The following is a 23,096-nucleotide window of genomic DNA, read 5'->3' as shown; positions in this document are numbered from 1 at the left end:
TAATCTTGACAGCAAAGCACAAGGAAATTTCTCACAAGATGAATTTCATGGCTATGCACTCAGTGTGACCAATCATCTATCAAAGGAGAATATGGGAGTAAAGCATGCTCCGATAAAACAGGATCCAATGGACACAACTCCTCCAAAGTTGCTGGACTTTTATACGATTCAACAACCAGTAGAACTCTCTGAGACAGATGTCTATGCTCCAAAATCTACTACAAACCAAGTCCGACCAAGTCTCCTTGTAGAAGATTCAATGGATAAGGATCAGGCATGGCTTACACTCGTCTCAGAGGTATTGAACAAGGGTCCAGTAGAAGAGGGTGACATCATCACCTGGGTAGGGTACAACTCGTCTCTTGCAAGTGACAGATCTGTGAAACCTCCAGCAGAGATTGGTATATGCCCTTTCTTCTCGGATAAAGCAGCATCTGCATCTTCTATGAAACATGCTATGGATTTGTCTGTGCGGGTTCTTAAACCCGGGCCAGACCACAGTACTGATGCAGATCAGCCACTATATGCCATTATAAAACTCCTCCAATGGCAGTTCCCAGATGCTTACGGAGAAGACAAGCTTGTTTCTATGATGGGTGCATTGCACATTGAAGACAAGATGCATCTAATGATAGGGAAGCTGCTACGTGACTCAGGGTGGGCAACGGTACTAACTCAAGCAGAGATCCTCACATCTGGTCGAGCTAAGTCAACCCTCAATGAGCATCACATCAAGCGCACAAGATATGCCCACCAGGTTTCCCTCATATCGCTGAACATCCTCAAGCAGAATGCATACTCTGAATATTGCAAGGGTGTCATGGGTCCACCGGTATCCTTCAACATGTGGGATCAACGTTCTCAAAGTTTTCCACAGTTCAAGTACTGGTCTACTATCACTGAACTAGAACTGCTCATGGCTCGTTTTGTGAGGTCCTTGAGGGAAGGAGACTTCCTACTTTATGTACAATCATGTGACAAACTTTGTGGTTGGTTTCATGCATTGGACCACACAAACTATGCACGTTGGCTTCCAGTATATGTACGTGACATGGTTGAACTTAGCACCCTGAGATACATGATGAATTTATGAAGGGCAATGTCGTTCAGAAATCATCCAAGAAGTTCAGTCTTACGGTCAAGGACCAAGCCCATGAACAGTCCCTCCAGGAACACGGTGGAGCAACTGGTCTTTATGAGAATCCTGAAGCACTTACCCTTTATATGCTTGCGGGACCAGACTGTGTGCGGATGGTAAAGGAGTTGAATCAACACATGACCTTTAACCCCAGGCAACAGCTCATCATGAGGAAGGACATCATTTACAAGTCAAATTTCAAAAAGACGCTTGTTGCTCTGGATACCCAAACTGTCATGGAGCCGTCCGTCGTGAACAGGCTGTTACAAATCTCTGAAGCTGGCAAAGCCCTGCATGCAGATTATGTCCAAGAGAGACCGGTGAAGATATCTGTGCCTGTAACAGATCCAATCAAAAGAAATAACATGCTGACCTTTGCAAATCGACCTGACCCAAGGAGAAAAGAACCTAAGGATGTTGGTATTCAGAAACAAAACATGATATTGGTGACACAGCTCTTCCTTTCCTTGCAGTCCCGCCCAGATGCAGACTTGGCCGACTTTTTCATGCATGAAAATCAAAAGGAACCACCAAGCCTAGCTGACAGAGGGTCATTGAGATTTGGAACAAAGTCAGACATACTGGACTGTATCAAGGCACCAACTGGCCGTACAACTGCTCCAAAACTAGCAACAGTCGTGGTTTTGGATATGGCAGCAGTCATCCACATGCTGCGCTCAACAGTAGCAAAACCATTCTCTGACTATGTGTCCCTTCAAGTCATGCCATATCTTGAGGCCCAGATGAAGAATGGAGCCCAACGGATTGATGCGGTATGGGATAACTACACCGAGAGTAATAATTTTAAAGGCCTGGGATTGGTTCAAGAACAAGAGTTGGTGATGGCAGCACCCTGATACCAAAACATGAATGGAACAGTGGTTTCCTCAAGAATGAGGAGAACAAAAGGGAATTCTTCTCATTCATCAGCAGTCAGATCTCCAAAACGGATATGGATGGAAAGCTCCTCCTGAGTACCCACTGTGAAAATGTGCTTTCAAACCGACAGTGTGACCTGGGAACACTACAGCCATGCAACCATACCGAGGCTGACACAAGAATCATCCTACATCTCCGACATGCTGCAGAGCATGGCCACACATCAGCCTGTTTTTGCACTGTTGACAGCGATGTTGTGATTTTGGCAATAAGGGTCTTTGAGACCTTAGGCCTAACAGAGCTCTGGATCGGATTTGGAACTGGTAAAAAAGTGCAAAGACTTCCCAATCCATGATATGTACTCTCATCTTGGTACATCAAAGTCCTTGGCATTACCCCTTTTCCACAGTCTTACTGTCTGTGACACAACTTCACATATTCTTGGATGTGGAAAGAAGACTGCATGGACAACCTGGACAAGTCTACCTGACCTGACAGACACACTAGTGGCTCTCACACAGGATCCTGAACACTTCATGACTGAGTCGAGACACATTCAACAGATTGAAAGATTTGTTGTACTGATGTGCAGCAGAAGTTGTGGAGTAGGGCGCGTGAATGAAGCAAGGCATCGCCTTTTCACTACTGGAAGCAGGCCATTGGAAAAACTCCCGCCTACTCAAGCTGCGTTGTTTCAACATGTGACACGATCTATTCTGCAGACGAGTTTCTTTTGGGAGCAGGCAACCATTGCTTACCAGGAAATCCCTGACTTCAGTGATTGGGGTTAGCAGAAAGACGACAGCCATAACTGGCAACCTCTATGGACCACCCTCAGTGATGCTTCAGCAGCATGTTCTATCCTCCTACACTGCGGTTGCAAAAAGGGCTGTGTGGGAAGGTGTAAGTGCAACAGTGCTGGTGTACGATGTACAGTCCTCTGCCAATGCGAAGGAGGATGCACACATACTGACAGTAACTAGGTAAAATAGTTACTATATCTATCACTGACAGTCATGTGCAAGTTACAATATATACATTCTGTGTATACTATTGTTATTTCTGGTGTACTCTGATTCACTACTGACTGGATATTTTTATAGGTAAAACATCTTGGGATTAAAACATAAATATTATTTCTACATAATTCCATTTTAAGTCACAAATATGATACCTCTTAAAACCGAACACTGAATTGACAATTTCCAAAGTGAAAATATCTTCAAATTCCAAGTACATGTACTGTATGAATTTTGATGGGTTTTGTATCATATTTTGAAGTTTTCGGTCAGCTCTATAAATTTTATATTGGTAATAACTATTGTCACACTGGTTACAATAAATCAATGTATCATCATTGCAAAGCTCTTTTCATTATCTTTCATTTGATATGTGACATGACCATATACAACCGTAGGAAAAATATATTATTCTTAAATCGGGCTGGCGGCCATTTTGTTTTGTCCAATATGAAACATACAGGAGGCCGCCATCTTGGCGCCCGTCTGGAATCGAATTAGTATGCCTTAAGCTACCTCTGTGCCAAATTTGGTGCTTTTGGAAGAATCTGAACCAAATGCCCTGAAAATAGCCCTAAGCTCCTGACTGAGCAGTCATTAAGATTTTGGTCCTCGACGGCCATCCGATGAAGTACATTGAAGAGCAATTGTCAGAAGAACGACCCACTACGAGTACTGAGTCCCACGGGGTACACTCAAAGGGTCAGATCAGTAGAGGTGGCTGAATGAGTGAGTGAGTTTACTTTTACGCCGCTTTTAGCATAGTCCAGCAATCTTACGGAGGGTGGACCCAAGAAATGCGTTTCACACATTGTACCCATATGGGGAATCAAACCCGGGTCTTCGGCGTGACGAACGAACGCTTTAACCACTAGACTACCCCACAGCATCAGAGCTGGCTGAACCGATCTCCTTGTTATACGGTGCTAGAAGGCTGCTGTCGTGGATGTGTACGTGAGTGTATGGTGGAGTTTACCCTCATGGACGATAATCCATGACCTCACCGTGCCATGGTCGTGTGTGTAGATCTATGGTCTATGTTTAACCTACATAGCAGTAACGGGTTCCTGTGGTCGAAACGTCGCCTATACAAAATAAAGAAGTTGTATATCCATAAAAGTAGTCACCATTCTTCATTTACCCAACTTCTAGGGATGCCAATCACAGAAGTCAGGTAAAATAGACACTACAAAGTGTTGTCCGAAATGTTGTTATGCGTTAAGAAACAATATATTTCTCCTCTTTTCATCCAACACCGATAAAAGCATTAGGCGACGGAATTTTATCTTTTTTATTTGACATCTTTACGGAAAGAACTTCTGCCTGAGATCTAAACGACATCGGTATATATGGATTGGGTTTGAGTGTTTAAGGTTATACACTAATGACGACAGAGAGGTCACACAGGTATAAAGATAAGGGCGCATATCACCGCTATGCTTAACACTAGGTCATTGTAAATTGAGAAGTTGGATTCTAACCGACAAGAGGTCGAGTCAGCCTTCGATCATAAGATTTCTAAGCTGAGAGAGGACTTCATCCACAACGCCAAATACCTCAAGAAATTAAACGCAGAGTCCGAATACTATGGAATCCGAGAAGGGAAATTGTCGCTGTGTCGCATTGTCGCCCTCTCAAAAACAAGTAAAGTGAGGCAAAATAAACCAAAACGCGACACGCGACATCGCGACAATGCGACAAATGGGCGAAATGTCGCGTTGTCGCGTGTCGCGTTTTAGTTAATTTTGCTTGTATTTGAGAGGGCGACAACGCGACAATGCGACAACGCGACAATGTCCCTTCCAGGATTCCATAGAATACTCCTGGTCCCGAGAGGGTAACAAAATACAGGTCACCAGGAGATATATTGCTGTGTATATAGACACTGTATTATCGTGATGCTTTGTTGAAGGTGAACCAAACTATTCCAATACAAAGACCACACTGTAACCGGATACGTTTTGGTAGTATCATAATGTATGAGAAATTATGACATCGCTTATGACATTGGATGGCCCTTCCCAGTATATATATTAGTTCTTACAACATATTCTCCTGTTTGTGAAGATGTATTTTGACTAATTTTACACCATTTTTAACAAGGCACTAGCCATATCTTCAAATGTAATGACAAAAACCCTGGAAATTGTTACATCATTTTAGTTGACGTCATGGCTTGTTTGTTTTGCGACGTCGGAGAAAGACGGCATTGGTATGTTGATTAGCTTCCCAGTTAACACAACGGTTGTCTCCCATTAGTTACACGTGCCATTAATAACACAGTTTGACATTGCCAATTGTTACACAGTCACATTAGAACAATACCCACGGCCTTAATAGACTCTTCCATACTGATGAGCTCACAACCACCCCAACATATACAGATTTATTGCCGTTATTCGGAAGATAGAGACCGCGTGATCGAGTAAAGCTTGCTCAGATTGACTTTAGGGCAGCTCCACCTTCTCATGTTGAACAAATTGTAAATCGAGTTAGTCCGATGATCAACTGTCTACGTAGCCTTAAATACTGATTTTCATAAGGTTCAAAAAAAAATAGTTTTTCAAAGAAGGTTTTGTCAAAACGTTTTCGTAGCGTCATAAAACGTTTCAACATTTAAAATGTAATTGAAATGTTTTTGAAATGTTATTCAAGATCACAATTCTACACCATGGGCAAAACTATTTCCTAATAAGCTGTTGCAATGTTTATAAAACACTGCAGAAATGAATAAATTTGATGAAATATTGTCATCATGTTTAATCTCAACCAATTTTACTTAATTGTATGACGTTAGAGGTTTCGGTTTCTCTGTGACTATGTACAACAGTAATTAATTGATTTTAATGTTAAAAGGCCCAGAATAGAAAAACAATTAGATGGTTTGACAGTGTATGTTAGTGTGGACAACACGCTCTCTTTGGAAGCAATTTAACGTGAATTAAAAAGAATGTAAAATTTTAAAACACAAGAATATATATTTTTTTAGGACAAGATGTTACTTTGTATATATGATTATATGGCTATTTAGCTATATAAGTATACAAATGAAAGATGCTCATTTTGTATGGAACGATTAGAATAATGATGTAAGCTTTGTCCAAAGGAAGACATGGTTTATATTGTTCTTGTAGAAACAGTTATAGTTTGATAGCCTGTCATGACAAAAGTTTGTTGTTGTTTTTAAAATAAAACTGATTATATTAAAGGAAACAGTTAGAGTGGATCGTAAAACGTTTGTGACAAACGCGCACCTGGCCAACCATTATATACTATTCCAAAAGAAACGCATAACCCAGAAATCTGTTGCGGAAATGGTGTATTTTCAAACATGTATAACTCGTCCACAAATAGAGTTCAGTACATTAATTTTACATCAGTTTATAAGAAGGAAATAATTTTAGGGGATAATTTTAGTTAACGGAGGCGCTGAGCGCGATGGCGACGACGTAGCAGAGTCCCGGCGTCGGGTCTCTTGGCTCTCAGTCCAATCTCTCTCAACCTGTTCCGTACCGTTTGGCCGGATATCCTCTGAAGTCCAGGCACCCTGGCTGCTGTGCTCTCACACGTGGCAGTACGATCACGCAAATGTAGTACTCGGATGTACCGATATTGGGCTGCAGTGGTGACTCGAGGTCGGCCTGTACGGGGACGGTCATTTGTTATACCTGTTTGGTTGTAACAAGCTGCAAGCCGTGATATCGTGCTCAGACTACCATTCAGACGTTCAGACGCCTGGCAACAGAAGATTGGTAATCTCCAGCGTACATTCCTTCAATGGATTTTTATAGCCAGACAGTGCATGCTCTTTGCTGCACAGTTTCAACTGGAAGGTGATTTCTGTTGCGTTATGGCGATGCCTTTTTAATCCTTGTAAGAAATCTCATCAAAATCAACTTGTTCAGGTCAAGTCGATTTTTTACTTGCATAATTGTGTAACATCATGTTACCAACACTTTTGTTACATATTTATAATTACATACAATAGGTAATTAATAGATTTAAAAAAATACAAAATGCCTATGCGTTTCTTTTTTTTGGATAGTATACATAACTGTTTTGTACATAAGACAACATAAACAAATTCAATGATGAGACAATTCCTTCGCAGAGGTGTGCATATATATTTCATAAAATGTATTTATTGTTTTCAATATTATTGTCAGTTTTACTTACAAGGTTAAATTAAATCGTTGTTCACTAACCTGTTCATGTGAAATGACAATATTGAACATTGCACATCATAACAACTAAACTTCATGTTGCAGTTATCCCTACGTTTCATCCTCCATCACCTGTGTAAAGAATAAAAATCTGGTGTACTTTGCTAAAAGTGTCAATTTCTGATGTCAATATTGTCCAAACAGTCGCTTTCCTATTCCATTCGACAAGCATATAGTACCTCTGCCATGTGACGATTCGTAACACCTTGTACAGTCACCTATCTTACCTTCATGTAAAATGTTTTAATTTCATTGGTCAATGACGCTTTAACAAGTTTCTGTGTTATTGAAAAAATATTGCCCGCTACCACGGTAACCGCCAAACTCTCCGCCCAGAAGCTGTATCGCTAAGGTCGTATGACGTCATAATATGACACATGCAGTGCACGGAGTAAAAAAACCCGTTCGATTAGCTGTTTTTGAGTTCCCTATATATGTACACATTTATTTTACCGACTTTCACTGCTTTATTTAAACTATTTTATACATTGAGTCGTTTGCACACTCAACTTAAGCATAATTAACCAATTTTATAGCAGTTTTAAGCTTGTCAGAATATGTTTCACTGATTTTTAAAAATCCAGTCGAGAGATAGACGCCATTTTGTTTAAATGTCATGTAGTCGGTAGCGATCTGTGAAAATTAAGATAAAATCATATTTTGTAAGTTAACATGGCGGTATGACGCTGCTACAAAGAGGCCTACATCAGACCGTACTACCCTCGAGAGAAGCATACAACTTATATTATGCATATGTTTTGCGTTATTCTTTACGAGCATACACAACTTATAAACATGTGGGATAGAACGTTTAACTTTCATTGAGGAAAATATCGTAAAACGTGAGGAAGTATTTGCATTTGCGTAGTTATCCTTTATTTGCATTGGTTGTACGACCCCACGTGCTGTCATCAGTCTGACGGAGAGATAGCAACACTTTAATGTATAAATATGGATTGTCATGCCCCTCACATATATAGCACATCTGAATAATATCATGCGCAAAAAGTGCAAATTAATATGCAAATTTGCCGTGGCAGTCAGACATAGAGAATACTACACGAGGTCTCATTACATACGAATTATACGAAACGTGTGTCCTTCCTGTGGTATCTGACCGAGCAAAAGCGAGGTCAGAAATCATAGGAAGGTCACGAGTTTCGTATAATTCGTATGTAACGAGATATTACTCACGTCTTACCTGCATAAAATTGACAAAATAGCGTATTTTTGTGCATTTTTATGGTCTCAAACCGAAACCGGTTTCATAAAGAGGTTGCGGAAGAATTTTATTCTGTCGTACACTTTTCATGACGTCAGGTGCACACTATTGACGTCACTACGCCATTCTCATCTGCCCCCTCGTCACGATGCATGTCAATAGAATAGCGCGTCTGTTAGCCCTGACACCGACGTTTTTCTGTTTGTTTTCTGCCTCAGATTACTCGTAATTTACCTTTGAAAGTATTAAATTTGGCATCTTAGAAAAGAAATACAGTTCGCTCGCTCTACCACCATGTATATAGTGTGAAAACTCGATCACCCTGCACTGATCTTGGATTGTAAGGAACCATGCCTCCATAACGATGAGCGGCACTGGCCCACCGGCTCGTAAAAGGGCCTAAGGCTAGTAGGACAGGGGCTACCAGAAACCAGGCAATCGGAGCTCAAAGGAAGCAGGATACTGGGCCACCGGACCCACGGGAGGGGACAGGACGTCACATTCACAAAACACACCAGTGGCCGCATGCACATGTCCCGGGATCGCTAAATTCAGTGTTCACTGTAGCTTGACCGTTCCCGCGAAAGCAACACCTAAATGAGGAGGTTTAATCCAGATTTCGCTTTCCCGGGCCATAACCCATTGATAGTATACCCAACTACATTTTGAAATGATCCCGTAGCATAAAACCGTAAGGCTACAAGTACTTGCATTTCCGGGGTAAGGGTGGAACTGGGGTAGGAGCCATAATCATTATCACCTCTGATTGCATCCACTATCTTGAAAATGTCAGTTCTGAATCTAAATCTTCTGTACAAATCAAGGTCGTCGTATATTTCTAAAGGGTTTGACCTTTCTCAAAAATATACGGTTTCTGTAGAACTGTTGTCTGCGATATCGGTATACGACTGCTGCCATTACAGGGCTACGCCTGGCTTACGCCTGCTGGGTAGGTGGCGTAAATATAGAAAGCTACGCCTGGCGTAACTTTAGCGACGTCTAAGATATGCATACTGGCTTAACGTTACGCCCGGGCGCACATTTTACTTACGCCCGGACTAGAATTTACGCCCGACATATGCATACGGCTACAGATGTAATGTTGTTTACTGATGCGTCAGGTAACCATGGTTTCGGAGCCTGTTTTAAGGGGCGGTGGGGGAACGGCAGGTGGCCGACAGAATGAGTGCAAAATAGATGGTCTGAGGATGTCACTCTGCTGGAGCTGTTTCCAATAGTAAATGGTAGTAATGCTCTTTGGGCGCCTTTCGCAAAGAAGAGGGTTGTTTATTTGTGTGGTAGCGATCATCAATAAACAAACAACGAAAATACCGCGAGTTATATCATTGCTCAGGCGCCTGATACTTCTCTGTTTACAGCATAATATCCTATTCAAAGCATCTCATATTCCTACACAATGTTATAGCTGATTCACGAGAATTCAGTGGTCCAGCAGGTTCAAGAAAGCAGCGCCGCTGGCTGACCCGACACCGACACCCATACCTTAGGACATTTTGGCAGATCTGATGACCGAGGGGCAACCTCGACCGTCCGTCCTCCCAAGCTACTAATACTTGGAATCTGTACGAGGCTGGTATAAAAATCATTTATTAATTTTCGTATCTCTTTATTTGGCCTGCTCCTTATGCATTCCATCGCCCATCTCTCATCAACAGGAAAATCTTCTCACACGGCACGGTCGTATACATTGGCCTAAGGAACACGGCAAAAGTCATGTGGTATGCATGAGTGAGTGAGTTTAGTTTTACGCCGCTTTTAGCAATATTCCAGCAATATCACGGCGGGGGACACCAGAAATGGGCTTCACACATTGTACCCATGTGGGGAATCGAACCGGGTCTTCGGCGTGACGAGCGAATACTTTAACCAATGGGCTACCCCACCGCCCTGGTAAGCATGAAATGACATCATATTTTCTAATTCAGAAAACGTTGATCAGTTTCAGCAGACAGAAAGAGAATGCTGACATCAGGCTTCCAATTACATTTAATTTGTTGACTGTTATTTACAAATCGTTCCCAGCTGTTTGTGCCTCAACGTATGAGTGAGTGAGTTAAGATAGTCACATCGGCAATATTTCAGCCATATTGTGACTTAAAATATTATGAATTAACAATAAACACAGTTAAATTATTTTTTAAAAACTGACTACAAAGGAAAGTAAAATAAATAGATTATCACAGTTTGAGAATTAAAAGTGGCAAGTAACTTTTAAAATTAGACAAATAGTACAGACAATGCAATATGAAAACGGGCTTGAGATCACCTGCAACTGCTCAACGTATGAAGCATCGCTCTTCAAAGTGCATATGTGCTTGCATTTTTGGTTTCTTTAGAGTCTGTGAGCTTGTGGCATCGTCAGCTACGGACTACTCACTAAAGGCGTATCTTTTGACGGATATTAATATTGCTAAAGATTTATCACATATAGCGGTAGTTTTGCGGTCTTCCAAAACGGATCAAAGGGGCAGGGGGATGGAAGAAACAATAACGTCCAATTCACAATCTAAACTCTGTTCTGTCAGAGCCATGTAAATACAGGTTATCAACACTCGTGTGTTTTGGGATGGTTGATATCCCGCATTAGGAATAAACATCGTATTTAGCGAGCCTTGTATTTAATGGAACCCTAATAATAAACCTGACGATAAACAAAATCATTACATTCCTTTCTTGCCCTTACCGCGACTCCTGTGAGTGAGTGAGTGAGTTTAGTTTTACGCCGTATCAACAATATTCCAGCTATATGGCGGCGGTCTCTAAATAATCAAGCCAGACAATCCAGTGATCAACAACATGAGCATCGATCTAGGCAGTTGGAATGCGATGACATGTGTCAACCAAGTCAGCGAGCCTGACCATCAAATCCCGTCACTCGCCTCTTACAACCAGTATAGGTTACTCAACACTAATTCTAGCTCGGATCTCTTCACAAGTCCATGTATATTTATTCCAAAAGCAATGGTGCACGTCATGTAAATGCGTGCAAGGAATGCACAAGTAATGCGTTCACATGACCCGTTTTCCAACCAACTTTACTCAGCCCAGAAATTTGTTAGTTAATTGTTGGAATCCCTTTTAAAAGAAAGCATAGCGTGTAACAAGACTATAAGCATGACATGCCATCGTGAAATTTATAGTATTAGCGTGAAATTAATTTTCCAGTAATTATTCATTTATTCCAATAAAAAGACAACATTTTAATGCGGAAATATATGTTGAAAGCTGTTACATTGTTACATTTTCACGCTACGACAGTGGCGGAGGATACAATGTGATGTATTGTTGAAACGTGCTGCTGTTGTCAGCCAGCTAAACTTATCGTTGTCGTCGTTGTCGTGTAGTATCGGGTCGTGCTGTTACTGGCCATGTCGATGTGCCGTCGTGTCAGAGAATCGTGTCGGACTATTACAAGCAGTTTCGGTTACCATCGTCATGATCGTGTCGTTGTGTTACGTGTTATTTCGATGCGACATCGTGTGGTAGTGTTACGTGTTCTTTCGATGCGACTACGACATTTCGATGCGACATCGTGTCGTAGTGTTACGTGTCATTTCGATGCGACATTGCGTGTCGTAGTGTTACGTGTCATTTCGATGCGACATCGTGTCGTTGTGTTACGTGTCATTTCGATGCGACATCTTGCAGTGTTACGTGTTCTTTCGATGCGACTACGACATTTCGATGCGACATCGTGTCGTAGTGTTACGTGTCATTTCGATGCGACATCTTGCAGTGTTACGTGTTCTTTCGATGCGACTACGACATTTCGATGCGACATCGTGTCGTAGTGTTACGTGTCATTTCGATGCGACATCGTGTGTGGTAGTGTTACGTGTCATTTCGATGCGACATCGTGTGTCGTAGTGTTACGTGTCATTTCGATGCGACATCATGTGTCGTAGTGTTACGTGTCATTTCGATGCGACATCGTGTGTGGTAGTAGTGTTACGTGTCATTTCGATGCGACATCGTGTGTCGTAATGATACGTGTCATTTCGATGCGACATCATGTGTCGTAGTGTTACGTGTCATTTCGATGCGACATCGTGTGTGGTAGTGTTACGTGTCATTTCGATGCGACATCGTGTGTCGTAGTGTTACGTTTCATTTCGATGCGACATCTTGCAGTGTTACGTGTTCTTTCGATGCGACTACGACATTTCGATGCGACATCGTGTCGTAGTGTTACGTGTCATTTCGATGCGACGTCTTCCAGTGTTACGTGTTCTTTCGATGCGACTACGACATTTCGATGCGACATCGTGTCGTAGTGTTACGTGTCATTTCGATGCGACATCGTGTGTCGTAATGTTACGTGTCATTTCGATGCGACATCATGTGTCGTAGTGTTACGTGTCATTTCGATGCGACATCGTGTGTGGTAGTGTTACGTGTCATTTCGATGCGACATCGTGTGTCGTAGTGTTACGTGTCATTTCGATGCGACATCGCGTTAGTGTTACGTGTTCTTTCGATGCGACATCGCGTGTCGTAGTGTTACGTGTCATTTCGATGCGACATCGTGTCGTAGTGTTACGTGTCATTTCGATGCGACATCGTGTGGTAGTGTTACGTGTCATTTCGGCGCATCGTGTGGTAGTGTTACGTGTCATTTCGATGCCACATCGTGTGGTAGTGTTACGTGTCATTTCGGCGCATCGTGTGGTAGTGTTACGTGTCATGATGAGACATCTTGTAGTGATACGTGTCATTTCGATGCGACATCATGTGTCGTAGTGTTACGTGTCATTTCGATGCGACATCGTGTCTGGTAGTGTTACGTGTCATTTCGATGCGACATCGTGTGGTAGTGTTACGTGTCGCGCTTTTACGTATTATTTCCATGTATGGGGCGAACTGTTACCTGCAATTTTGATGTGCCATCGTGTCGAAGTATCGATCATGCTGCTAAGTACCGTTTCCATACGCCGTCGTGTCGAAGGATGATGTCACTCCGTAACGCGTAACAGTGTATCGTGTCGGACTGTCACATGCAATTTCGATGTGCCATAGTGTTACGTGCCATGTGCCATCGATCGCGAGTCCGCATATCGTGTCCTACTGATTCGTTTGGTTTCGATGCACATACCGTCGTTTTGGAGTATCAAGTCATGCTGTTTGTGTAATTTCGATGCGCCTTCGTGTCGGAGAATCGTGTCGTGCTGTTGTGCACCATTTCGATGTGCGTGCCAAAGTAAGCAAGTCTAGATTCTCCCCAGATTCGGAATCTCCCACCTGGGGCTCCTTTTCAATTTAACCGGAGTTATTGTTCAATGTAAATTTCAGAAACAAGTGTGTGTGGCATCTGGGGCATCACAAAATGCCTCTACGCAGCTTAAAGGAGAATACGAGTGAATTGCAATAATTCGCTTGGTGAAAGATAAAGTCATAAGAAACATATTCCCAAATTTTCAATTAAAAATTATGTATAATTATGTTTTAATCGCGAAAACAGTTTCTGTAAATCTACCTTTCCGCTCGTGACGTCAAATGGGCCTGGAGTCCGCCATATTGCCAAAGACCAAGCGCTACAGTAGTCCAAATCGTGTTGTTTCTGTCGTTCTTTTAAATTGTACGATGGTGTATTGCGTTGCCTGGGGATGCACGGCATCATCGAACATGGGAAAGAACCACCATTTCTTCCGTTTTCCAAGTGAAATGACAGATTTCGGCAGGAGAAATGCGCCGATCATTCCGAGTCGGACGCATATGAAAGAGACATGCACGCATGGAGTATGGAAATCCCCGAGCTAGGCTGAAGAAGGATAAAGTACCCACGAGATTCATTTATACTCCATCATTCCCTGTAACAACTTACTGTCAGTGGTATTTTTAACATAAATTAAATCAAGTCCGATTGCCAGTCGAATTGCCCCGCTACAAAATGCACCAGCAAATTTGGTCAAATTGCCCTCAGTGGGTAGTGAGTCAAAATGCCCCAATTTATTTAAAATGAAAAATATAGGCCATAAATGCATAGTTTTGTCACCTTTGATATTATGTTCTTCATATAAAAGGATATACATAGTTATGAGTTTACTAATGAAACATTTATCAGAAATATTACTTCCTAATAACTTTTATATGAAGAACATAATATCATAATAAGTTGACAAAAACTATGCATTTACGGCATATATTCAATCATTATAAATAAATTTTAAACAAATTAGAATGAATGACCAAATTTGCTGGGGCATTTTGTACCTGGGGCACTTCGACTGGTACACATGAGATATATATTATCAAAATCAGTAAGTGATTTAAAATGAGCTTGAAAATGTTTCGCTATAACGTTCTTTTCGATTTGAAGCCCTAAATGATGCAGTCAACTCGAAACATTGCCGAATACAACGGCAAATCATGAAGTACTTGTTGCTCTCATATTTTTCCATTTTGTCCAATTACGCACGTCGGCATCAGACTCGCTTTTTGTCAGTAGTGTGTGCCGTGAAAGTTGTCCTGTATTCTCATTGGCTGACAAGATGTCATTCTAAGGCTATGACCGAGTACCATAACTATTTCCATTACCAAACAATGGGAAAACATACGTTGTCCTGACTAGTATTTTATAATTCACCAGTTTTCGGGTAATAACTTATCTGCGTCGCAAATAGTATCTCTGCTCGACCAGGCTGGGATCTTGTATCGAGACTTGATACGTTATTAATGAGAACTAGGATCCTAATTTGTTTCAACAAAATAATTCCAGTGTAATTTTTGAAGCAGATAATTTTTATTTTCCCTCGTCTGAAGCATAATTATTTTGTTTCTAAATCCCAGACACCCTACAGTCACCCATTTGACACAAAATGAACTGTAATCACATTTTTTTAAAAATAATTCTTAGTGACTGGTCATATATTTATAGGGGTGAGTTTGCTTGCTGGAACTGTATGACATTTTGCTGACAAATAGTAATCTTGTTAAATGATATGGTCTATTTTTATATTTATTTTGACCTCAAGCGTTGCCTCCGTTTCGCTTGATTCTTCTTCATCATCTTCAGATTGTTTTGCAAGATGTAAATCGGATCGTATTGATACAGTCTAACATCCATTTCAGAAATGACACCAGGAACAGCATTTACTGCTTCAGAATCCACGGACACTGTTAAGTTGAGGTAAAATCAAAAAGAAAGCCATCAACAACAGGCACTTATGACGTCATGTCACGTGATAGGCGGAAATACGAGTACGTTTTTGTGTTTTTATTGCTATTTTACAAACTTTTTCGTCAATTTTAATCACGGAATGTGACTTTTAGAATATCCTTTACAATACATGTATATCAAAAGTTTTGTTTTTGTTCGTATTCTCCTTTAGGTAATTACAATCATGGGACATAAGTAATCGTCAGTCGGCAAAATTCTCATAGACTTGCATGTTATTTTAGTGTAGCTGTAATAATTTTCTTCAATTCAGTTTTCGTTATTTGGTGTTAGGTTGTTAGAAAAGCATTCTGGTCACAGATACATAATTTCCATGTAATGTTCCTTCAAGTATTTTCCGCATTGTAGTTACATGAGCAACATATATACAGCATTGTGTATTCTTTCCCCATAGACCGCCATGTTAACAAATGCCATAACCATGACACGCATCAATCAAAGTGTGGTCATTATTGAAATACTGAATGGAAAATAAAACGGAAATTATGTCTTTGCTGCTGAGATGATTCATGAGACATGAGCAAAATATGAACAATATCAAACGAAAAATAAATTCAATACAATTTTTTTAGCTGCACCAAATTAACATGTAAGTCTATGGAAATTATGCACAGTGACGAATACTTATGTCCAATGACTGTATGTTTAGGTTGATGTAAAATTCATTCCGGACAGCCTGCTTCCCGAGCCAAGGAGTGTCACGTGCCACGTCCCGTAGTGTGCTATTTATAGACGAATGTTGACCTCGTAACACAGTTGCTTGGTTGTGTAATGACAGTTACCGGTGGTCCGCACAACGTTTCAACCCAACATAACAGTGCAGGCCCAACATAACAGTGCAGGAAAAGAAAGCTCAACATGTTCATTTGTTATTCCAACATGCATTGTGAACATTTTTTCAGCGATATTAAAATATGTTTTCATATCCTCCTTTAATGCTTATACTGTCCGGATTTTACTGGAAGACGTTTAACTGACCCTTTCATATTAATTCAATGATGATACATAACAATACGTGTGGGCATAAAAACACATAACAGTATTTTACAGGAGTAACTGGGTGTCTCTACGAACCACGTAGATTCTAAATGAAGCTGGCATACACTGGGAACGGACAAACTCTGGATACTTACGGTTAATATGTGCGAGAGAGAGGCGCAACCTTCCTACAAAGTATGGTGGCAACACGTGATGGTCTCCCTTATAAATAGAAGAGATATCCTCGGTGCGAGGCATATGGTATTGTCGGATATTGATCGTCGCTTCCCATCGGCAGACTCGGGTTTTGGACGACATGCGGACTTAAATGTTAGACCGGTAGTTTGTTAGTTTGATTTTCGTTTGTTTCATTGTTTACGGTTATTTTCGGTAATCAGGAATATTCACTGTCTTCAGCAACCGATGTTTATCGTAAGAGGAGACTAACGGGATCAGGTGGTCAGGCTCGCTGACTTGGTTGACGCATGTCATTTTATCCCATTTACACAGATCGATGCTCATGCTGTTGATCACTTGATTGTCTGGTTCAGATAGCTGGGATATTGCTGAGACCGGCGTTTAACAACAAACCAACAAAATATGGAGACATAAAATTCCATCCTGTCACCTGATGAGGTGAGGTGAGGTGAACTTGGTTTTAACGTCGTGCTTGAGAATATTTCGCTCATATGACGACGTGCATGCGTGTGTATGTGTATGTGCGGCTGCTTGTACTAGCCCAGACTGAAGCTGGTTTTATAGTGCAAGCTCACTGAAATTCCATGCCGCAGTGAAGCATGAATAGCCCACTCAGACACAGTATACTGACTCCGAGCCGACCAGTCCTTGTTGTACCCATTAATGCCGAGTGCCAGACAGGCACCAACAAGTACCATATTTTAACGCCTTTTGGTATGACGCGGCGGGGATCGTACCCGAGGCCTTCCGCTCTCAGGGCGGACGCTCTAACCACTGCTGGTACTATAAACCTAGACTAAGGCTTAGTCTCTGAATATATATAATTTTGATAGTAACAAACAAGCCAATTTATATTGAAAGGAGCCCTAGGGAGACCAGAGAGGAAATCTAGACTTGCTTTATTTAGGGCTTTAGCACTGCAGGAGGGCTTGGGAGTAGGGAAATTAATGTGGTTCAGGGACTGTGAGACTGACTACTATAAACCCTGAAAGTGCCCATAGATTATACTCTAAGTCAACGAACAGGTCCATGATAGAGAGGTTTGTTTTGCAAGAATAAATCTGTTATTTTGACATTGCAAGGAAAGAGTTTAAAGGAATTCGAGGTATCTGTTGATTTTATGCAGAGCTCGATATTTCAGTTTTAATTTGTTTCCCTTTATGAAGTAGATACCTTGGAAGATCCGGGCTAGAATTGGTCTTCAGCATCCCATGCAGGTCGTTAGAGGCGACTAACGGGATCGGGTGGTCAGATTCGCTGACTTGGTTGACACATGTTTTCGTATCCCAATTACGTAGCTTTAGATCGGTGCTCCTCCGGTTGATCACTGGATTGTCTGGTCTAGAATCGATTATTTATAGACATCCGTCATCAACAGGTCTTGACAGATTGGTGTCCTCACATAAGAACTACATCCGAAAAGAACTACAGCTTAAGACAACACATGTTATGGTCCAGTGCACGGATAAACTACACGCTGTCACCTGCGTCTGCTTAATGGATTTGCCCAACAAAAAACAAATAAATATTATATATTTATTTATTTGCCACTCATTTACATACACCAAATGCAAAATTATACAGATATTAAATATCCAATAATAATAATAACTAGGATTGCCTCCTGGGCAATACTGGCGGTCTTCAGACTTCCCCATACACCCCCCGTGGCTACCTTTACTTGTACCGTTTCTTTGGACGTCAGCTGGAGCGTCCATTTTAACTCTCGGAGTTACGGGTGTTTGAAGTGTATTGAAGGGCTAGAAAGCGTCCAAAACGCAGGCAGAACACGTTTTTGACACGAGAGCGGACCGGTGAAATGCAGCCGGTGTCGCGGGGGTCATGTAGCTTTTAAGTAGTTCCCACAGAAGATATAGTTCTCTCTTTAACAGCCCGTAGATCCGCTGTCCTTTGGTCTACGGTCCAAACGATTAGTGTTCTGGAATCGCGACGATCCTAGTTATCTGACGCATACACGTATGTGCATATACTGTATTTGGGAAACAACCATAGATTTATGTGTGTATATAGTGCATTTGTTAAACACCCATTCAAAAATTTGAAGTAAAACTCATATCTGACTGCACGTACAATGTTTATTAATGCAAACTTGTTCTCGTCACTATATGGCTGGAATAATGCCGATGTAACGTAAAGGCCAATTCAAGGGCAACTATTTCTTTGGGCATTGGATGACTTTCCATTTCAGATTTGACAGCTCCTTGTCATTGTCAATTACATCTGTTGTTGAAATACACATCGTCTCCCGTATCTGCACGTGGACCACGCTTTGCAGTGGTAGCAGAAAGGGTTTGCGCGATCCTGGCACAGTCAGGCTGATAAACAAACTGCTGGAGTCCCAGTTGTTACTTAAAGCGCATTGCTCTTTGGGCACTGGAATACCAGGAAGCGGCGATTGTTGCTAGATTTCACTGTCGCTTCCGTCAGTTAGTTATCTCACAACTGACAAAATGCGAAAATCCTCATGTCCCTCCCTGTTTGTGGCGTAATTGTGGGGTAACTGTTGACTTTTACATAATAATAATAATGTGAAGCAAAAGTGTACCCCATTTCATTATCTACAGTTTGGTACCTTCAAAAATGAAATCCATTGTGTTTTCGCAGAGCTGTGAACCCTATAAAAATGCGTTCCAAGGGCAATAACTCCGACACTATTCAAGATATCGACATGCCTTGAGCGAACTAAGTAGTCCGGAGTGTGGGCTTTAAAACGATATATAGAACACTATTGTACTATTTGCCGTTCAGGAGCAGAAGATTGTTAAACACAGGCACCGTCAAAAGGTGCGGAAATGTGCAAAATCGGGAAGCTTGTCTTTGTGTGGTAATGGTGACGTAATTATTGATTTTTACATAACCATGATATGAAGCAAAACTGTTTCCCATTCAATTATCTACAGGTTGGTATTTAGGAAAATGGAATCCATTGATTTTTCGCAGAGTTGTGACCTTTTCTTTAACCCTATGAAAATGCGTCTTAGAAAATTCACCGACTTCCAAGGGCGATAGCTCCAAAACCATTCAAGATATCGACATACCTTGAGCAAACTAAGTAGTCCAGAGTATCGGCTTTCCAACGGCGTATCGAACACGATTGTACTATATGCCGTTCTGGAGAAGAAGATTTTCAAACACAGGCACCGTCAAATCGTGAAAATCGGCAAAAAATTCAGATTTGTTCAAAATTGCGGAAAATTTGACCTGCCGGCCAACTTTCGGTATGTGCTGAATCGACGGGGAATGGTGTTGTCTACATTGAGGGAAAAGTTGGTACATTTATCTCTTATAGTTTTTGAGTTATTCAGGTGTAAAGATTTCGACACACAGGCTATCATCCCTGAAAGTTTCATGAAAATCGACCCAGCGGTTAGGTCAGGAGAGCTGTCACAAAAAACGTACAAATAATAATAATAAGAAGAAGAATACTAATTCGGGTAAACACAGTAGGTCTTCCAGACTTTCGTCTGAAGACCTAATGAATATCATGCAGCCATCGTAATTGCATTGTTGTTATGTGAAAAAAATAGGTCACATTACCGATAAAAACGTAAAGGGAATGGCAAGTATATCCACGATGTATTCATAGTGCCGTCGCAAGTGCGTCAAGCCATGGACGGAACATTCGTCGTAATAATTCTATTAATTTAATAAGTACGAATTTGCGTCGCTTTTGGCAATTTGCTTTCAATATCACGGTCGGGATTCACAAAAACTCGGCATCGGACCCACGTCGAAATTGAATCACGGCCTTTGCCTTGATGAGCACAACTACTCCACAGTCTCAATTAATTTTGTTTAACTTGCACAGGCACACAATCAGCTTAAAACAAAATATTTTAACAATATTTACCTTCTGACTGCAGATGAGATCGACAAATAAAACTTACACGTGAGTAAAGAGACAGACGATACACATAGCCCAGTACTCAGACCAGTGTATTTTTCAAAATCAGTTACATGTTTTATGTCGGGTTCTATGTGCTTGTATGTGTCTGTGGGGCGGTGGGGTAGCCTAGTGGTTAAAACGTTGGTTCGTCACGCTGAAGACCCGGGTTCGATTCCCCACATGGGCACAATGTGTTAAGCCCATTTCTGGTGTCCCCCGCCGTGATATTGCTGGAATATTGCTAAAAGCGGCGAAAACTAAACTCAGTCAGTCAGTCAGTATGTGTCTGTGTGTATCTGTGTAAAGAACCCTTCGGTTTCCATCTGGGTCTCAAATAATGAGAAGTTGGAGGAAATATTAACATCAAAATAAGCTGTCAAAGGTTACAAAGAAACATAAGTTACTGAATCAAAACTCCATTCAAATAGGGAGACACATGTAATTTGTTGTATCGGGAGATGCACATGGCTGTAAATGTAAACTATTTGGACCTTTTGAATCAATTATGATAGTCTGACTGGGACTTTCTACATTTTGGGACAGAAATAGTCTACTTGCTTGCTTCAACGTGTTTATAAGAGTACTTGCATCTCTTCGATGCTCCTGACCTTTGTGGGCAATGATTCCAGTGTGATTATAGTATGCAGGACAGTGTTATCAGATAGTTTCCTTTCTTACTTTCTAGTCTTGAATCTGATTGTACTGGAGGAAAATATAAACAAAGATAGCATTACAATATAACTCAAAGCTTTATTTGTATTCAATGAGGAATATACAGATTGGGTGGATACATCACAGTGAGTGGAATCGACCAATACGATATCAAATGTCCAGCATCTGATGGCAATATGATGATCCTCGGATGTTTTACCCGTGGTGTCCGCCTCCATGACCACCACCTCCATGGCCTCCACCTCCATGACCACCACCTCCATGACCACCTCCATGGCCGCCACCTCCGTGTCCTCCGCCTCCGTGACCACCACCTCCGTGACCACCACCACCACCACCACCATGGCCTCCACCACCATGGCCTCCACCTCCATGGCCACCGCCTCCGCCTCCATGGCCACCGCCTCCACCTCCATGGCCACCACCTCCATGGCCTCCGCCTCCATGGCCGCCGCCACCACCACCACCATGGCCAGCAAGGGCGGACCCAAGGAAGACTGTGAAGAATGGAAAGAAATCAAATGATGCATAAGTGGTCATAAGTGACAGGATTCCTACAGAGAACATTCCTTTTCCAACCCTGATAAACGTTGGCACCAATGTACAAACTATGCTAATCCTAATGTTGGCAGCGTAATTGCAAAGCCACTTTAGAAACTCAGCAATACTAGTACAGTTGATTGTTACAAAGCTTAGGAAGAAGACTTACCCAAGACTACAACCACTGCAACGTTAAGAAGGTGCATCTTGCCAGCTACGTTTATCCAGGAGAGAATAAACGATTTGAATGTCGCTTTTGTGATTGACTACAGCTTATATACCTATTGTACAGGAAATCAGGATGTTGAATATAAATGCCCACATTGGAAGATTTTGCGAAAATTAAATTCCAAGACGACTTTTTACACTCTTAGAGCGTGAAGGATGAATCATATTATGTAATAACACATGGGATGATCTCACCTGCCTCTCTATATGATGCATATCTTCCTTCATAAATAGAAAAAGACATCTGTGCATTTGTGACCTAACCTGGCATCCCGTGGCTAAGCTCACTGCCGAAAAGCATGATAGATTTGATGGTTCATGGAATGCAATTACAGCTACAGACGGCTGGTGAAAAATACGAATGGAGAGAAAGTCATGAAATGAGGAGTAAATGTCTGCCTGCAGTATTTCGTTGAGTGCAGGTAGTAATTAGAGTAAGCTACCATTACTATGAGTCAAGAAACTTGATCAACGTATGTCAAATATGTCTTTTAAAGCAAACTCCATGGCAAGCTACTTATTCATAATGAAAGTTGATGTGAAGTCTTGTTGTTTTTCTAGCTTGAGTTATAATTTCAAAACTTGAATTCCTACCTTTCGTGATTTCAAAGTCCCATTATTTACTTGGGGGAGCAACTTCTTTGTTCTAGTTCTAGCAAATCATAAATTACGGTTCAAATGGGGCAACACTTACAATTAGGGCAACTGATTACATGGAAAAGAAATCCATCTGAGTTTCTCAAGAACTGATGCTATGTATATTCTGTCGTGATACTGACCCGGAAGTAAAGAGAGCATTGGTTGGCTGGGACGTCCTCAATAGATGTAGGGGTCCCAAAATACAGCAGGAAGAAGGGTGAGGATTTATGCTCTGTAACGGCCCACACTCTAGTTTTC

At 41.4% G+C, this 23,096-nt stretch overlaps 2 long non-coding RNA genes across 2 annotated transcripts; one reads left to right on the top strand and one right to left on the bottom strand.

Moving 5' to 3' along the window:
- Positions 1–15,568: 15,568 nt before the first annotated feature.
- LOC124259155 lies at positions 15,569–16,601 on the top strand. Its single transcript, XR_006893764.1, has 2 exons — positions 15,569–15,699; positions 16,352–16,601. It is a non-coding gene; the product is annotated as an uncharacterized LOC124259155 (long non-coding RNA).
- Positions 16,602–21,489: 4,888 nt separating this feature from the next.
- LOC124259153 lies at positions 21,490–22,223 on the bottom strand. Its single transcript, XR_006893763.1, has 3 exons — positions 22,141–22,223; positions 21,857–21,928; positions 21,490–21,799 (listed from the first exon to the last, which is right to left on the bottom strand). It is a non-coding gene; the product is annotated as an uncharacterized LOC124259153 (long non-coding RNA).
- Positions 22,224–23,096: the final 873 nt, after the last annotated feature.

Source organism: Haliotis rubra, unplaced genomic scaffold, assembly GCF_003918875.1.
Source record: "Haliotis rubra isolate DU_JTF1 unplaced genomic scaffold, ASM391887v1 Scf710, whole genome shotgun sequence".
NCBI lineage: Eukaryota > Metazoa > Mollusca > Gastropoda > Lepetellida > Haliotidae > Haliotis > Haliotis rubra.
Note: the sequence above shows the minus strand (reverse complement) of the source record. Positions and strands in the feature narration are given on the sequence as shown.